Source organism: Cibotium barometz, chromosome 13 (assembly GCF_041138505.1).
Source record: "Cibotium barometz isolate CiBa-2024 chromosome 13, ASM4113850v1, whole genome shotgun sequence".
In the NCBI taxonomy this organism is placed as follows: Eukaryota; Viridiplantae; Streptophyta; class Polypodiopsida; order Cyatheales; family Cibotiaceae; genus Cibotium; species Cibotium barometz.
Window position 1 is genome coordinate 58,927,974 of NC_141058.1, and position 16,841 is coordinate 58,944,814.

General features: G+C 40.6%; 1 pseudogene; it reads right to left on the minus strand.

The window, feature by feature from the left end:
- Positions 1 to 15,305: 15,305 nt before the first annotated feature.
- On the minus strand, positions 15,306 to 16,840 carry LOC147632883 (uncharacterized; annotated as a pseudogene).
- Position 16,841: the final 1 nt, after the last annotated feature.

Consider the following 16,841-nt stretch of genomic DNA (forward strand, 5'->3'; position numbering starts at 1 on the left):
GCCTACATCATCTGTGCCTCTCAGAGGTGGTTTTACTCTATTGGGGTAGGTTACACATTGGGTTGTGGGGTTTTTCTCTCTTTCTCTCTCAGAAAAGATGTCCTGACTCCTCTACCTTAGGAGTCTCCATGAAGTTTGCCGATGTCGATTCTTCTTCATTTGGTTTGCTGTAGCAGTCTCTAGCCATGTGTCCTAGCTTCCCATAGTTGTGGCAAGTGGAGGTCCTTCCTCCTCCCCTGCCTCTTCCTCGTCCTCGTCCTCGTGCGAGGCCTCCTCAGGTGTAGAATGCTTTCTCCTCTCTAGTTGTTAGTTCCAATCCTTTCTTCTCGTTGACCTTGTTCTCTTTCTCTAGTAGATCTCCTTCTATCTCATGCAGCTTTAAATTTGGTACATTCTTTAAGGTTGCCACAATGTTCTCATACTCTCCCTTGTCCACACTTTTTAGAAGCACTGCTAGTGCCTCGTCATCTTCTACTTTCTTCCCAATGGTTGCAAGTTGTTGCTTAATGCTTTTGTATTTGTTCAAGTGTGTAGTTAGAGGTTAACTTTTCTTCATGTCAAGTTTGTAGATTTGCATTAGCAGATTTATCTTTGAATTCTTTGCTTGAGTGCCAAATAATTTATTAAGTTCATCCTATGTATCTTTAGCTTATTTTATCCCTGCAATGTGGTGAATGATTTCATCATTTAAGCTAAGTGCAATGAGTCTGAATTCTTTCTCATTTCTATTCTTCCACTCATTCTCCCCACTCTCCACTGGACATTCATCTCTTCCCTCAATTAGCCCCATAGATTCTTCCTCATGGAGCAAATACATGGTCTTTGTTTGCCATATATGGAACTGCTCTCCATTGAACTTAGCTATTTCTTGTGCACTGCTCATGATGATGTGAAGGGGATCTTACCTCTTGATCCAATTCAAGATTCAAGGGTAGTGTCTACCCTTTTACAACTCCATTTTGGTGTTAAATGATGATTACAACAGATTTACAAGCATGAATACACCAAAAATTGCATAAAGCCAAGGATAATTGATTTGTACTGGATGGTTGGGATATCAAACAAACTTCAAATTGCAATATAAAGTGATAGATATCTGTATTAGATGCTCAATGGTAATTTTGAACCATCAATTGCACCAAAATATAGTGATTAGTTTTAATTAATCATTGATTAGTAAAATTAATCTCCTATTTTGTGTGCAAAAAATAGAGTGTAATTGGAGGCCAGATCTGGTGCCTTAGAGTTCAAATGAGCTCAAATCCTTTCAAGGGCATCAATAGTAGTTAGTCTAGTAGAGGATCAAGGTAAGAAACAAAAGATTTGACTAAACATTGAATGCTTAATCTCTATTTTACTAAAGTCACTTATAGATTTTGATACAGAGCTTGATGCCACTTCTCCTTGAAGAAATTCTAAAATCTGAGATCACCAGCATGTTCAACACACCCAAAAACCCCATCACTTGAGGCTGATTGAGCAAATGGACCGGATGCTTCATGTAATAGTTTCGTTCGATTCTTTTTTTACAGACATCTTTCTTGTTGGGGGAGACACATGTTTTAGATTCCCAAAATGAGTAAACAACTTCTTTGATTTCATCCATTATGGCACTACAACGTGGAAGCCTCGAGCATGGTTTCAAATGAAAATAAGCAGTCACCATCATTTATTGACTACACACTATTTTTTGCGATGTACAAGGAACACTTGGAAACTTGAAAAACTTTGGCAACCTTAGTAATGGGAAATTACTAAGGTACAATTCATGAGACTAATCAATGTATTTTTCTTAAGAAATAACTCTTCTTTTCTTGTTGGCTGCTTAACAACATCCAATGTATTGCACACATTTACTCATATCCCGAGACAGTGACTTTGGCAAGCACTCAAGTGCCAATCGAGGATGATGGGGTTGAGGAAGAGGTGGCTATAGACCTAGCAGAGGAGAGGGAAGAGGCCGAAAAGGAAGCCTTTGAGGAGGCTAATGCATCCCTTATCCCCTTCGATGCAGCACCTTTTAATGAGAATGAACAGGGGGAGTTGTCACTACCTTCCTTGCCCAACTTTACTATGGTAGCCCAAGCTGATTAACATCATTTATTTGGGACTACACACTATTTTTTGCGATGTACAAGGAACGCCTGGAAACTTGAAAAACTTTGGCAACCTTAGTAATGGGAAATTACTAAGTACAATTCATGAGACTAATCAATGTATTTTTCTTAAGAAAGAACTCTTCTTTTCTTGTTGGCTGCTTAACAACATCCAATGTATTGCACACATTTACTCAGATCCCGAGACAGTGACTTTGGCAAGCACTCAAGTGCCAATCGAGGATGATGGGGTTGAGGAAGAGGTGGCTATAGACCTAGCAGAGGAGAGGGAAGAGGCCGAAAAGGAAGCCTTTGAGGAGGCTAATGCATCCCTTATCCCCTTCAATGCAGCACCTTTTAATGAGAATGAACAGGGGGAGTTGTCACTACCTTCCTTGCCCAGCTTTACTATGGCAGCCCAAGCTGATTATGTATTATTAATAACAGACATTATGCAACATTTCAATATTGCTTGACTGCCTTAGCAAATTTTAGTGAAGCAGACATGGGCTGGATAGAGGAAGGAGTTAACAATTATCTACTAGTTGATTCTGCAGTCTAGGACTCCGAGTACCTGCTTGGCAAGGAGATATTAAAGAAGATGTTCGATGAAGCTAGGACATATGAAACCCAATTGCCTTCCGAGGAGGAGGTTGCAAAAATTGCCGATCGTCTTGGTTTCGCAGATATAGGCAAATTTTTGGCACCTACTGTGCATGAAGACAGTAAGTCCATGATCCCTTTGTGGGACAAGATCCAAACTTGAGGGTGATGAAAATCAACCGAAGATTTTTTAAACTATAAGAATTTGATTTACGTGGACTTTGTTGATTGTTTCAATTAAACATATAACATTGGTACCAGGTTTTTGTATATGATAATGATTTCTTGAAGAGAGCAAGAGGCTCAAGATCATCTGGAGCTTCCACTTCAAAGTCAACAGGTCATCAAAAGGATGTTACTCTTGCTCAATATATAAGACATTTGAATCATCAAAAGGTACGTACAATTTACGACACTTGCTTAAATTGACAACAACAAGTACTGACATGAGTCATGATGATTATAATTTTAATATGTAGATCATTATATTTCACAAGGAGTTCTCAAAAGACAATGCAAAATTCCCTTTATTCACATTCAAAGTACTATCCAGGTTTTGTGGTGGCACGAAGTTCCTTTAAATGCTGAGAAGGTGGTGCTTGTCGAGAAACAGTTTGCACTGCGAGTGTTTGGTCAAAGGTATGGTTATTTGCCACGCACTAAGATGTCCCTACTACATGTCATATACAACGCATGCTATTGTAGTGGGAATTATAAACCCATACACATTACATCCATATGTAAAAAGATATCTAATAAGGACAAGAAAAAGCCGGTCGAACTATTGCTTCCAATGGTGCAGATGCCACAAAAAGATCTCCCAGCACATGAAGAGTAAGAAGAGGAAAAGGAAGACCACTGAAGAAGATCAAGCCCACCTCATCTAGACCACCTTCTCCCAACCCTGACTCTTGAGCGGTGCTCTCTCACAGTTGACTGATTCCAAGAAAATTGTGGCTTTTCTTTATAATCAATTGTATTGCACGGGTCAATGATGAGGACTTGAATGTGTCTTTTTGTTTTTCTTTGTGAATCAATTTCTTGTAAGTCCATTGATGTAACTCTAAAAGACTATTGGCTTGATTCTTGCCTCCACCATGTCTAGTGTGCTTAAAGTAACCTGTTCTTACCATGTAATGTGACTTCTCCATGCCTTGAGTTGACCATATTGACAATGAACCATATGTCTTTGCAAAATATGATGTATGATTATATAATATATGCTGCAATCAATGATAAAACAGAAAAAAATCAAATGTATGTATTAGTTGGTCTCACGGTATTAAGATTGCAGCAGTTTTTAAAGTTCTTACCATGTAATGAGTTACATGTTGATCACTCCATCCTGCAATGAATGCCTTCCTCCAAGTCTCTAATATGTTTTCAAGTAATTTTATCTCACTATTGCTCCAGCTCTTTTTCTCCATGAATGCAAAGATCTTGTCAAGTACCTTCCAATTTTGGATTGGACCTTCATTTCGAATGTCCTTGACTGCATTATGTAGATCTTTCCATCGATTAAACATCTTTTGCTTTTTTTATCTCGACAGTCTTTGAGGCAGTATGACAAAAATGTTTTAGCTTTCACACCACCTATTGATGGTTTTTTTGGTACTTTGCTGCCCCCTTGTGACCGCTTGTCATCCTCCTCCATTTTAACATGCCCCCCATGCAAGCCAATGTCTGATAGCACTTTTTCTATTGCTTTGCTTGATTTTAGAGATTCTTTTTTAGGCTTTAATGTCCATGCAAAGCATATGTACAAATACACCAGCTTCTCTACAATTCTACATAGTGCATGCAATGTGCATATGTGCACTCTGGATAGAGGAATATCAAGCACTGCTTTGAAATCTTTATCTTTTAAATGCCTATCATGAGCTTTGTTCCATAGTACACAATCTAAAGTCTTGGCACTTGACATGTAATATAGACATGGACTCTTTGCATTTGCACCTTTGCTTATGTTATACATGGATTTTAGAGTCTTCAAATCACCTGCCATGTGCTATTCCACTTTATAGTCAACACATGCTTCTCATTGATTTTTTGAAACTTCTTTTGATACAGCATCTCTTCCACTATTCCTTTTGGTACCAAATGACTGTAATGCACTCCAGCTTCAGAATGTATCTTGGACTCTGGATGAAGTAAACTTTGTAAAAATAGAATAACATCAAATCTGATTACTTATGTCTAGTTTCAAACAAAGAACCTAATCTAAAAAGAGAAATATATATGAAACAAGAGTTAACATTACCTTATAGCTTGTACTCGCTTCTTCATCCCTCCACTTCCAACTTTCATTTTCTCTATGTTGTAAAGTTGCCTTCTTATTTTACGTGGCCCTAGTGCTATGTCCTTTCTCCTTAAAGCATCAATCTTTTTCTCCAAGTCTTGAATTGTTTCTTTGTTTGTCCCATAAGCTTCTCTGCATACAACCCATTTAGTTTTTTTATTTTAGTGTTCTCTATCGTAGAAAATCCCTCTACTATTCTGCAACCATCGCTTTTGTTTCCAAATGTTGGGCATAACCCAGTAAACCTTGTCTACCATCACCAGTGAAATATAGTAGGTTTGTAATATTGTAAAATGGAGGTGGTGCATTTGTAAATGGATCCTTGGGATACATTAACCCATCGGTCCACAAGTCCAAATGACGCTCTCCATTATTCCTCTTTTGCTCTTTTTGCTCACAACATAAAAACAACTCTTATTTCGTTTCTTCAAAGGCTGGTACTCAAATTGTATGTCCACATGAAGATGGTAAGTATCATATGTTCTTTTACATGCACCATTTCTACTACTGTTTACTGAGAATTTGAGTGTCTCCATGTGTTGTTGAAGGTGGATTAATTGGAATCCCCAAATTTGGATTAATGTTCTCATTTGCAAAGCTAGTATTTTCTGTCATCATAAAACATATTAAAGAATTGAAACAAGAACTACCTCGATTAGTAAGGACATTTTTTTTAAGTTTCAGTAAGAAAACCCCCACGGTCGAGATGATGATTAAAGCTTTCCTCGAATCTATTAAATGCATAACTACCTCAAATATGTGAAATCTTGGTTCTGATAAGTTTTACGTGCATCCAACAAAGAATGCCGCCTCATGATGAAACCTCATTGAAAGAGTATGTATATTTTAATATATTTAAACCTACTATTATAATAGTAAAAAATGAGCCAAATCGTAAATTTAGATATGTTTTAAACCTTTTTTATTTTCTCTCTAAGCTAAGTTGGCACTTCTTATAGGGCCCAAAATTGAGTTCACATTTCTCCTAATGGAAACTAATGTCATTTAAAATCTAGCAATCACCTCATCCTATTGAGTTTTACTAGGCATAGTGAACGTATAGTCTATGTGACACTTTAAGACGTGGTCAAAGATACGCATGAAAGCATGCAAAGTATAAAAGTGAACATTCCTAAGAGGAAAAGGAATTACGGAGTTCCAGTTATTATCCCTTAAGTCTATTTAGAGGAGCCAACATAGGTGATGAAAGGACACCACTGTCCCACTCTCCCTCGTAATTTCATGTTTTCTCGTATTCCTCTTCACCATTGGCCGTCCCCCTGCGTTTCTTCTTGGTTTTTTGTTTCAATCCATGCATGCACCAAGGGCATGGATGAGCTGTATTCGCACCTTGAGTGCAACCCAGTATACACTTTATTGTCTTCAGATCTCCGCCAAGATGCCAATCAACGTCAAAGCTCCCTAAACCATCAACTTATAGCTTCTCATCCCCTATTTGTGACTTTATCACATCACTAACCCAAGGCAACCTCACAAAGACCCATGATAGCACCTCGTGTATCTCCTTTTGGGAGCCTCAAATGCTCCTAAAACTACCATATATCTTTCTCTGATGGAACATTGAATGATGGTTTAGTGTGTGAAATATTATCATTCCCTTGCTCTTGAAAATCAATTGTGCTCTCTCCCTCATCATCGAGCCCTTCTGCAATAGTGGTAGCAGATGGAGATATAAAGGATGTCGCCCCATATCGTGGTTCATGAGTTATTCTTCCCTTCACAATTTGGCACTCATCCAACTTTAGCATGAAGGAGACCTTGGAACCTATAAAACACGAAAATCAAACAAAATGTTAAGCCATTCCATGTAAATGAGCACAGACCTAATGTATACAAGGTTACAAAACCTACTTACATCCAGAAGGTAACCCATAGAACAATATCATTGCATTTTGTAGCTTTGCATTTCAACAAAAATGTTATTGAACTCAAATGAATTCAAATGAAACATTACTATCAGCAGTCTTCTTCTTTCCCCGTGTTGCAATGAAAAGTGTATCGTTGATGTGGTAGTAATCCCCAATCCTGCATTTTACATCTTCATTGCTCACTCCCTTTTCTAGATGAACCCTCTTTGGTGGCGGGAAAAGGTTGTGCATGATACCTTTCTACGAAGGGCGTCTCCTTGAAATTGATGAAGAGCTTTGTAGCCTTTCGTGCTAATGCCTACCTCATCACATGCATTAACAACATCAACATTGCTGATACTTTGGGAAACCTCTTGTATGATTTCATTGGAAATAGCCATACATATCTTCTTGCCATGGGGATCCCTAATCATTTTAATCACATGCTCCCTCATTTTGTGAAAGAGCACAAGAGCTCTTACAATCCCCGGTTTAATCATAACCTCTGGCATCTTGAAGGAATACTCTAAAAACCAACAAAATTACATTGACATTACACAAGTGCACACATGATTTACATTGGCATTTTGAATTGGAAGTGCTAGAAAATAAGAAAGAGGAGACATACCGCGTTGCTTGAATTCTCTGCTTTTGAGTGCCCCCCCCCCAACGGAAAGTGTTTCGATGTGGTTGAGTGGCCTCTTACGCTCCCTAGCTCTAATAGGAGTGCTTTTCATGTGGGAGATGGTCTACGTAAGCTTTTCCACACACGCTGCTCTCTCTTGATTTACACCCTCAAGCTCCTTGATTTTTGCTTGAGCCTGAAGTAGGCCTTGGTGTACACTAGCAAGGTTAACTTGGAGCGTATGCAACTGTGATGATAAGTACAAGACTCTACCAACCTCAGTTGTTGCTAATCTCTTGCTCAGTAGTAGCCGAGTATCCCATTCTCACCATCTCCCACATACTGAATAAATGATGGTAAGTCTTTGAAAGTGGGTGGGTAATGCGCTCTTGGGTCAGCTGGGTATAGATGCCCATCAACCCATAGATCCACATTAGTGTGACCCCCTTGTCTATGTACATTCCTTTCCTGTTCTCTGTGAGATGAACCTTGCTCGAAGTTGCATACTCTTCCAACACCTACACATGCAAATCCACCTTGCGTCAATTCAATGGCACATTAGTGTTAGTGATTTCACGCAATGCCGTGCTTAGAAGGAGTTTATAGTGGAAAAGAAGAGGGAGGCCCTAAGATCACAGTAGAGAGAGAGAGAGAGAGAGAGAGAGAGAGAGAGAGAGAGAGGAGTTGAGATTAGAGAGAGGGAGGATGCAGTCACAAGAGGGAGAGAGAGAGAGAGAGAGAGAGTGTGTGTGTGTGTGTCTTTGCAGGCCATCAGCTCACAGTAGAGAGAGAAAGGGAGAGTTGAGAGTAGATTAGAGGATTGCACAGAGAGAGATAGAGTGAGGCTATGCAAGCCAAGTTCACAATAAAGAGATGAGTAGAGAGAGAGAGAGAGAGAGAGAGAGAGAGAGAGAGAGTTGGTTCAATTTTGGGGAGAAAAAGAGATTGAAATTGATTTTTTGACATATATATGGGTTTAGGATAACTTTTAAAGCAAAAAAGTTCAAAAATGAGAGAAAAAAATCACTATTTTTGGTCCCTCTAGTTGCGAGTTTGATGATGTGGAAAGTGACAAGAGATCTTTGATTTGCTTGATTCAGTGGGAAAGTGGAGGCATTAAATAAAGAAGAAGAAGGTGGAGGCATTCAATGATGAGATAGAGTGGGTTTTAGGGGGAAATCAAGATTAAAATTTGAATGTTTTACATAAATATGGGTTTGGGGTCAGTTTCAAAGTATAAAACTTGCAAAATGGGAAAAACAATTGTCCATTTTTGGCCCCCCTTAGTTATGAGCTTGCTAGAAAGAGGAGGAGAGAGAATGACAACATTAGACCCTATTTGTGTAGAGGAGTTATGGGCTAGAAAGCTCAAATTATAGGCTCCAAGTAGCCCTCTTGATTGACCTTGTCTGCTTAAGAAAGCACAAAATCAACCTTAATCCCTAAAAAATAGGAATCCTTACAAGGCCCAAAAGATGTCCAAAGGTCTCCTAATGCCCTTAGAACTATGGAATTCAGATACTCCAACCCAAGGTGTCTTGGCCGTGCATTTCTTCTCAATATTATCATTAAAGATCTATGCACTTTTTATGGCCTCTTCTAAAGTTTTAGGATATTAAGTTTTAACCTTAGTCTTATCTAGACCACGTAGAAAACCTCGTACTTTTTGAAAATCATCCAAACCCTCAAGCTTGAGAATTATCTCGCGATACTTAGAAATATATTGGGTCAACGTCGTAAGACCTTCCATCTTACAGTTGTCCCAAGCATCCCAGTTGTGATCCTTCTTGTTCTCAGAGGCAAGAATTCTTTCCGAAAAAGTGCCTTAAGAGTAGCCCATGTCGTAGGTTGAACGCTCTAGTCGAGGCTCATCCACCACTTGTAGGCTTGCCCTCAAGCATGAGACTTGCCTCAAGAGCGTGAACATCGTCAGGAGAATGCTTCAAAAGGTGCAAGTCCATCCACTTTTGTAAAAAAGTGTTCACTACATCTTTATCATGCTCCTTCTCTTCCCTGCAGAACACAAGAGGCTTCATGTCCTTGACCATAGCTACCACTTCTTGATTCCTGGGAGTTTTGTTGTCTTGAGTTGACTCCCCAGGAGTAGATACCCCTAGAGTATCAACTGGGACACTCCAAAATCCTGAACTATGCTTAAGAGTCTCATGCATGGTCTGTAAACTTTGAGAAAGAACAAGTAAATTTTGTTCAATACGTTGTGTGCGTGATTCTAATAAAGTATGTGCATGTAAATCCACAAATCCGTGACCACCCACATCCAGATCAACCATATTTGTATCCAAAGATGGATGACCGCCATGCTATTGACCCTCAGGGTTCTCAGAAACTTCAAAGGTCATAGTAACAAATCAAATTCGTATGCAAGATGAAGACTAGTACTTAACCAAAACCGGCTCACCAAAAATTAAACTTTTGCTGCTATCTCTGAAGTGATGCGGCTCGTCGTCGCCACACGCTCCTTGTTGTTGTCCAGAGAAGCCTTGCTGTGTGCTTGCTGTGTGCAGGCTGTAGTAGAGAAATAGAGAGAAAAAGCCTCCTCTCTGTCGCACAGCTGTAGAAAAAGCGAGAGAGAAAGCCTCGGCACTTCAATTGCTGCTGTAGTGGTGTTTCACTCCGCGTCCGTTTACTACACGAGAAAGAGAAAAAGGGAAACTTCCTCTCCTCGAGCGACGGGTGTGTGTTTATGCCGGTTGGGTTGCTTGTGCACCTCACGACTACTTGCCGATCATTCTTGGTGCTATTGTGTCGAGTTTGGTGTCTAGGCAACAGTATCTAGTGTCTATTGTGGTTGCTTTTTTGACATGTTGCTGTGTGCCGACTCCGTCCAAAAGAGAGAGATTAAGAACTTACTCTCTCCCCACATGTGGACGATATGCGTAGCCCGTCTGACGTGCGCTGCTGTTTGTGCAATGGCTGAGAACAATCATGCTATGGTTATTGTGTGTGTGCACAGAATAACCGTGCTATGGTTGTTGTTGTATGTTGGGCGCTTCCACGACTATGGCTTCCACAGTATGCAGACAAGGCGAGGGATTGCTGCAAGGGGAGATGGTGGCGCAATTGGCTAGTGCGTGGATCTCATGGCTCTAATACTAGTGAGAGGCCACCATGAGACCTCCATGAGAACTCCTAGAAGAGAATAGGGCAACTCTCCAACTGTCGGATATATAGACCCTAGCTGACTAACTATATCCCTAGCCGTCCACACATGTCTGGACTCCCCTGAACCATCTGACTCCCCCTAGTCCTACCCTTGTCCTAACACTCTCTTACTCTCTCGAACTCTTTCTACATTTCTCTCGACGAACAAACTAACTCTCTCTCTCTCTCTCTCTCTCTCTAACTCTCTTTGTTTCTCTAACACTCATGTTCTCTCGCTAACTCACTCTATTGCTCGCTCTCTCTCTCTCTCTCTCTCTCTCTCTCTCTCTCTCTAATCCTCAAATCTAACCCTCTATGTGTGTGTGTGTGTGCATGTGTAACTAGCCCTCTAATCTAACCCTCGAATAAGCTATATATATATCTTTACCTTTCTCTAACTCTTCTAACTCTCTTTCTAATCCCCTCTCTCTTTAACTCTCTTTCTTTCTCTTTTTGACCCTCTCTCTCTCTCACTCTAACTCTCTAACCTCTCTCTCTCTCATCTAACCCTTAAATAAGATATAGTAGTAGTAGTAGTAGTAGTAGTAGTAGTAGTAGTAGTAGTAGTAGTAGTAGTAGTAGTAGTAGTAGTAGTAGTAGTAGTAGTAGTAGTAGTAGAAGAAGAAGAAGAAGAAGAAGAAGAAGAAAAAGAAGAAGAAGAAGAAGAAGAGTATATAGTACTTATTTGTATATAGTATAGAAGAGTGTATAGTATAGAAGAAGAGAAGAAAGTGGGAGTTGTTACATGGGGTAAATACTCGGTACTTAAAAATATATAAGTATACCAAGTGAGTTCAAATGAAGGGATTTTTAATTCAAAATTTAAAGGTAAATTTACATAAATATATTTATAGAAGGGATTTTTTAAATCAATTTTGAAAAAAGCTCATAAATTTATAAAGAAAAAGGAGTCATTTTATTCATAAAAAATTTACAGGTAAAAGATTTTTTAAATACCCCTTAAACGCACGCGATACATAAAGTTCGAGGTTTCTTAGTAGTGTACCCATGAGGACAATTGAGAGGGATAGTTGAGAGTCACCACGTGGCATGTCCCAAATGGTATTATAGAAACACAAGTTCTTAAGATATTTTACTCTTATTTATTGAGTATGCGCTTTGCAAGTTTTCTTGCATGTGAAGCTCATAGGTCTTGCCACATTTGTCAATAGCCTTTTAATCTACTTCATCCTAAGGAGCGTTGCACCCAATGACTAAAGGTTTTTTTTTTCACTCTCTTTATAGGCTTGAATCACACTTGGACAATGGCACTCAACACTTTTATGGAAAGTCTCACAAAGCACTCGCTTTTGATAGCATGTGCAGAAATATTTTTGGTGAGAAAGTGTAAAACCTTCATTTCAATATTATTATTTTTAAACTAGTAAAGAAAAGTTCCAAAGCTTGGAGGTTCTGTTCTACGGCACTCAACACTTTTACGGAAAGTCTCAGAAAGCACTCGCTTTTGATAGCATGTTCAGAAACATTTTTCGTGAGAAAGCGTAAAACCTTCATTTCAAATATTATTATTTTTAAACTAGTAAAGAAAAGTTCCAAAAGCTTGGAGGTTCTGTTCTACGGCCTATCAAAATGTGCAGCTTTTGAATCTTAAATTTTAAAGCTATTTTTCAGAATATAAACTACAATTGCACTCAACCCCGGAATTGTAGAATGGGATAAACGGCATCGTTTTAAATGTATATAGAGTGTTTGAGTAACATAATTCATCGTACTAGTGATAGTGCGAACTTGACAAGGGGAGAAATCAGCTAGGAGGGCAGAAATCTGTGCTAAACTCATTGGCTTGGAGAGAGTACAAAAGCCTCTGCATGCTATTTGTTGTCAGGTATAGACTCGTTTTGCGCCACAATAATTGTGTAATCCTGCAGCAAGAAGGTGGCCGCTGTTGGCATCATATATGGTAAGGATTGTGGCGAACTGGGCAGTCAATAGGAAGGGGATAATGGCAATACGACTCGTTTTTGATGCAGAGGAAGAGGCGCTCGTACGAAGAGGCCATCTTGGCTGCGGTGAACATTAGCGAGGCATAGGTGTGACAAGCCTGGCCTTTTCGGCGGAGAGCTTGGCGGCCGTCAGAGATAACGGCCCGGAGGGCCTTGGAGAGAGCGGCGACGTTGGGGGAGAAGGTGTAGCCGAGGTTGGGGCTGACGATGACGCTCCAGGTGATGCTGGAGAAATGGGTGGCGAGGAGAGGTTTCCCACACTGCATGGCTTCTAGCAGCGTGTGATCGAGGCCCTGCGCGCGTAGGGTGGGGTTGACGAAGATATCGATTGCGTTGTAGAATTCGGCGAGCTGGAGGGGGGTCATACTGCCGAGCATCAAAACATTGGGCGCCAGCTCCTTATAGCGCTCGCCCCAGGGCCCTTGTCCGGCCACGAGGAGGTAAACGTCCTTGTGTTGGGAGACTATTTCTGAGAAAGCGTCGAAGAGAAGGGGGTGGCCTTTGTCCCGGACGAGCCTGCCTGCGGCGCCCAGTACCAGGCTGGCGTTTTTGGGCACCCCGTGCTTGGCCCGGAAAGCTTCCCCCTTGCGTGTGTCCGGAAAGAACTGGAGCTCGTTTACGCCGTTGAGGATGGTGTGGACGTTCTCCGGTGGCAGCTCGTAGATCGTGCGCAGCACGTCGCTAACGTAGTCGCTGGTGCCAACGTGGTGCCTATAGCTGGGAAAGAAGCGGATCTCCTCAGACACACGTACCAACCTGTCTCGGAGAGCCCTCTGCAGCTCGCTGCTCCTCTCCTCCCCTGGCTTTCTCACCAGATCCTGCACTATGTCGGAGTGAACCGTCTCGTAGGCTATCCCGTGCCAAGAAGCAGCCAGATTGGGTATCTCTCTCGCCTTCCAATGGGGAAGCGCCACGCTCTCCGTGTGAACCAAATCAAACCCCCTCGTTGCATTATGAGCAATAAATGCCTCCCACGCCTTTGCTTGATCCAGCCCCCCGTGAGGTGTCGACTTGAAGAAATGCACAGTTAACGCCCCATTTACTATGTCGTCCGGCGTCGTGCCGTCTCCGGACACCGTGTACACGTGCACCACGTGCCCCCTCTCCGCCAAGGCCTTGTGCAGCGTGAGCGCGTGTCTCTCCAGGCCGCCCGGCACACCTCCGACCGGCCATTTCTTGACGAATAGGGCCACTCTGAGCTTGTGGGCAGGCAGCCCGAAGCACAGCCTGTTCCAGGGGCCCTCCATCTCGCGAAGGTCCCCTTCCCACTGCGGCGCCGCAGAAGAAGAAGAAGAAGAAGAAGTTGTTGTAATGTGTTGGGCCTGCATAATGCGGCTGAGCTGGCGCGTGGCCGGATCCCTACCGGCGGACACGAGCTGCAGCGCGTGGGCAACAGCGCTCGTGTGAGGTAGCAGACAGCCGCTTGAGAAGAGCAGGAGGGAGGCCGCATACATGAGCATGCTGATGGCCACCAAGAAGGCCCAAACCAAGTGCCAAGTGCAAGGAGGCCGCAATAGCTGCGATATGGGTGGCCTCATCCTATCATTCACCTTGCCCGTTGAAGCGATGAACTTAATGAGGAAGGCCATGGGCACCCAAATTGAACTTCAACAACATTCAAGCTATGACACAAGCTGATCTGAATGTGATTTACCCTATTGATGAGTGATATGAACAGTGAAGGAGGCATAATAGAGATGGGAGGGGCAAGAACGAAATGTGGAAAAACAATAGGCTATGCCCAAGGCAAAGAAGAAGATTAAGCCAAGATTTGGCACCTTCCTAAAGCTTCTGCCGTTTGTTGCGTGGCGTTTCACTTTCCCCCCGATCCCAAATCGTGCCCCCGATTCTAGGGCTCCGTTGCAGGTGATCCCTCCCTTACGTTAGCTCAACTACTTACCCAATCGAATGCAGCCACCTTGCTTTCACACGGAATTTAGGAAGAAACTGATACTCCACGCTCCGCTGGACACAAAATCCACGTTCGTCGTCGTATGCCCATGACAGAAAGGCAAGGTGGACTAAAGTAACGCGTGTTATTATAACAAGCAAGCAAGCTACAATAACCAGTGCTCGAAAGAAATCTTTTTAAAACATTTGAGAAACCTTTGACCCATTTAACGTTTGAAAACCCTTAAAATTACTTCTCAAAATTGTGACAAAATATCGTTAAAAATTTTAGCTTTAGAGCCACAATCAATTGGAGGAAAAAAGATAATCATTTCTCATTAAGAGCAACTTGATAGTTTTACAATGGAAGATCAATTTGCTTTGTTCATAATAGACACCATCATCAATGTTTCCATGAAAATGAAACTATGGTTATGATATCAAATAATAATTTGTTTTTCTCATAATAGCCACCATCTTCAATAGTTTCATGAAATTGAACTTCTTGCATCTTATTTGTGATCTTGGATTCTCATTACACATTGTATACCTAACATTCATAACAATCATGAAGTTAAATGTAAAAATTACACTTATAAATTTAGCGTAAGAAGAGAAGAAAATTTGATATACTTTACCTTTCACTTATTCTCTTTCAGAGCCGTAGATATGCCTTTGTAGTCTTCACATCATCACGTCAAAGCGTAATTGCTTCATCAAAGTCGAACTCCGCCAATGGGGGACCTTCGATTGAAACTTTCATCAAAGTAGAGGCACTTTTAGTGGTGAGAGAATTTCTTATTTGGACTTTATGATATTTTGGATACTAAACCCACGTTCACAAATAGTAGTACTACAACATTGCAATAAAGCTGCCTGTGCTAGTTCAAGTAAAGTTCCATACTTCTCCCTCAAAGTTTCATTGTTACTAATGTAAGCCCATGTGTCCTTGAGGTTCCATCCTTTCCAATCAGTAATAGCTTGAATTTTGAAGGTTCGATACTCTCTTCTCAAAGAGATAGGATTAATAAAGCCTTCTATGGTATGTCCTCCTTTTGATATTTTACTTTCTCCATAGGATTTTATAAGTTGTTCTAGTTCATCACCTCCAAAATTTTTCAATTGTTTGATAGGAGGATAACATGAAGGGGATAATATTTTCAAACAACTCAATATTGAGTTATCACTAAATCTTCTCTTCATGTTTTCTATAATATGAGATGTGAATGACTTTTGAAAAGTTATCACGCGATCAAGATCTGATCCATGCTTCTGAAGTTTTGACCCCTCATAGAGGCTCTCAGCGCATGAAGCAAACCTTTAGAGAGTCCATAGTCTGGAATAATAGGATAGCCTGAACTATCTAGCCTACTTGCATTTATATCCAATGTAGGTTCCATGATAAATTCCATTTCCATAGCATATATTTGTGCATCTATTATTCTTGGGACAGCAGTGACATCAACATATGTCTTTTGATGAAATATTTTGCTAAGAATAGTTAAGTGTGAAAGCAAGTCTCCCAAGAAATGAATAGCATACACAAACTCAAAAGATGATACTTTTTCAAACAATGATACATTCTCCAATCGAAAATATTCAAGTTTGTCGATAACTTTGTGCCTACTTAACGATTTTATTGAATGTATCATTTCTAATTTCAAAGTTGGCAAATCAAATTCTTCTTCTAAAGCTTTCAACTTCTCCATACGCACAGTACTCTTTTTGAAAAGTTTAGCTACTTCATTTAGAGTGGAGTCAATATACTTGGCATATTGAAACTTTTCAATGCTGTTACTAGCACAAAGATTAGTGCGGTGTGCAATGCAAATTAATAGAAGTCATAAATGGTGATATATCTTTAAGTCTTTTTGCTACCCCCCTTTCTTACCAATCATGACGAAAGCACCATCAGAACCAAAGCTTATTAGTTTTCTTTCATCTAAACCATGTTTCCTTATCAAGTTTCTCAATGAGTCAAATAGCCCATAAGAAGTAAGATCATGTACTTCTAATAAGTCCCAATATGATACTTTCGATTGATGGCTATCGATATAAGTAACATACACTATCAAGTGCTCTTTAATTGCAATGTCAGTTGATTCATCAATCATCATAGCAAAACAAGGTGATTGTTTGATGTATGTAATACAACTTGTTTCGAGCGACTTACCAACATAATGAACAAAAGTAGCACATGATTTATCGTTATTATACATTTGTTCAGGAACATTAGGAGTTTTGCATTCTCTCAATAACTCTAATGTAGGAACAAATTTAGCATAAGCAAGGTCATTTTTGGCAACAAAATAAGCCACACGAAATAAATTCATT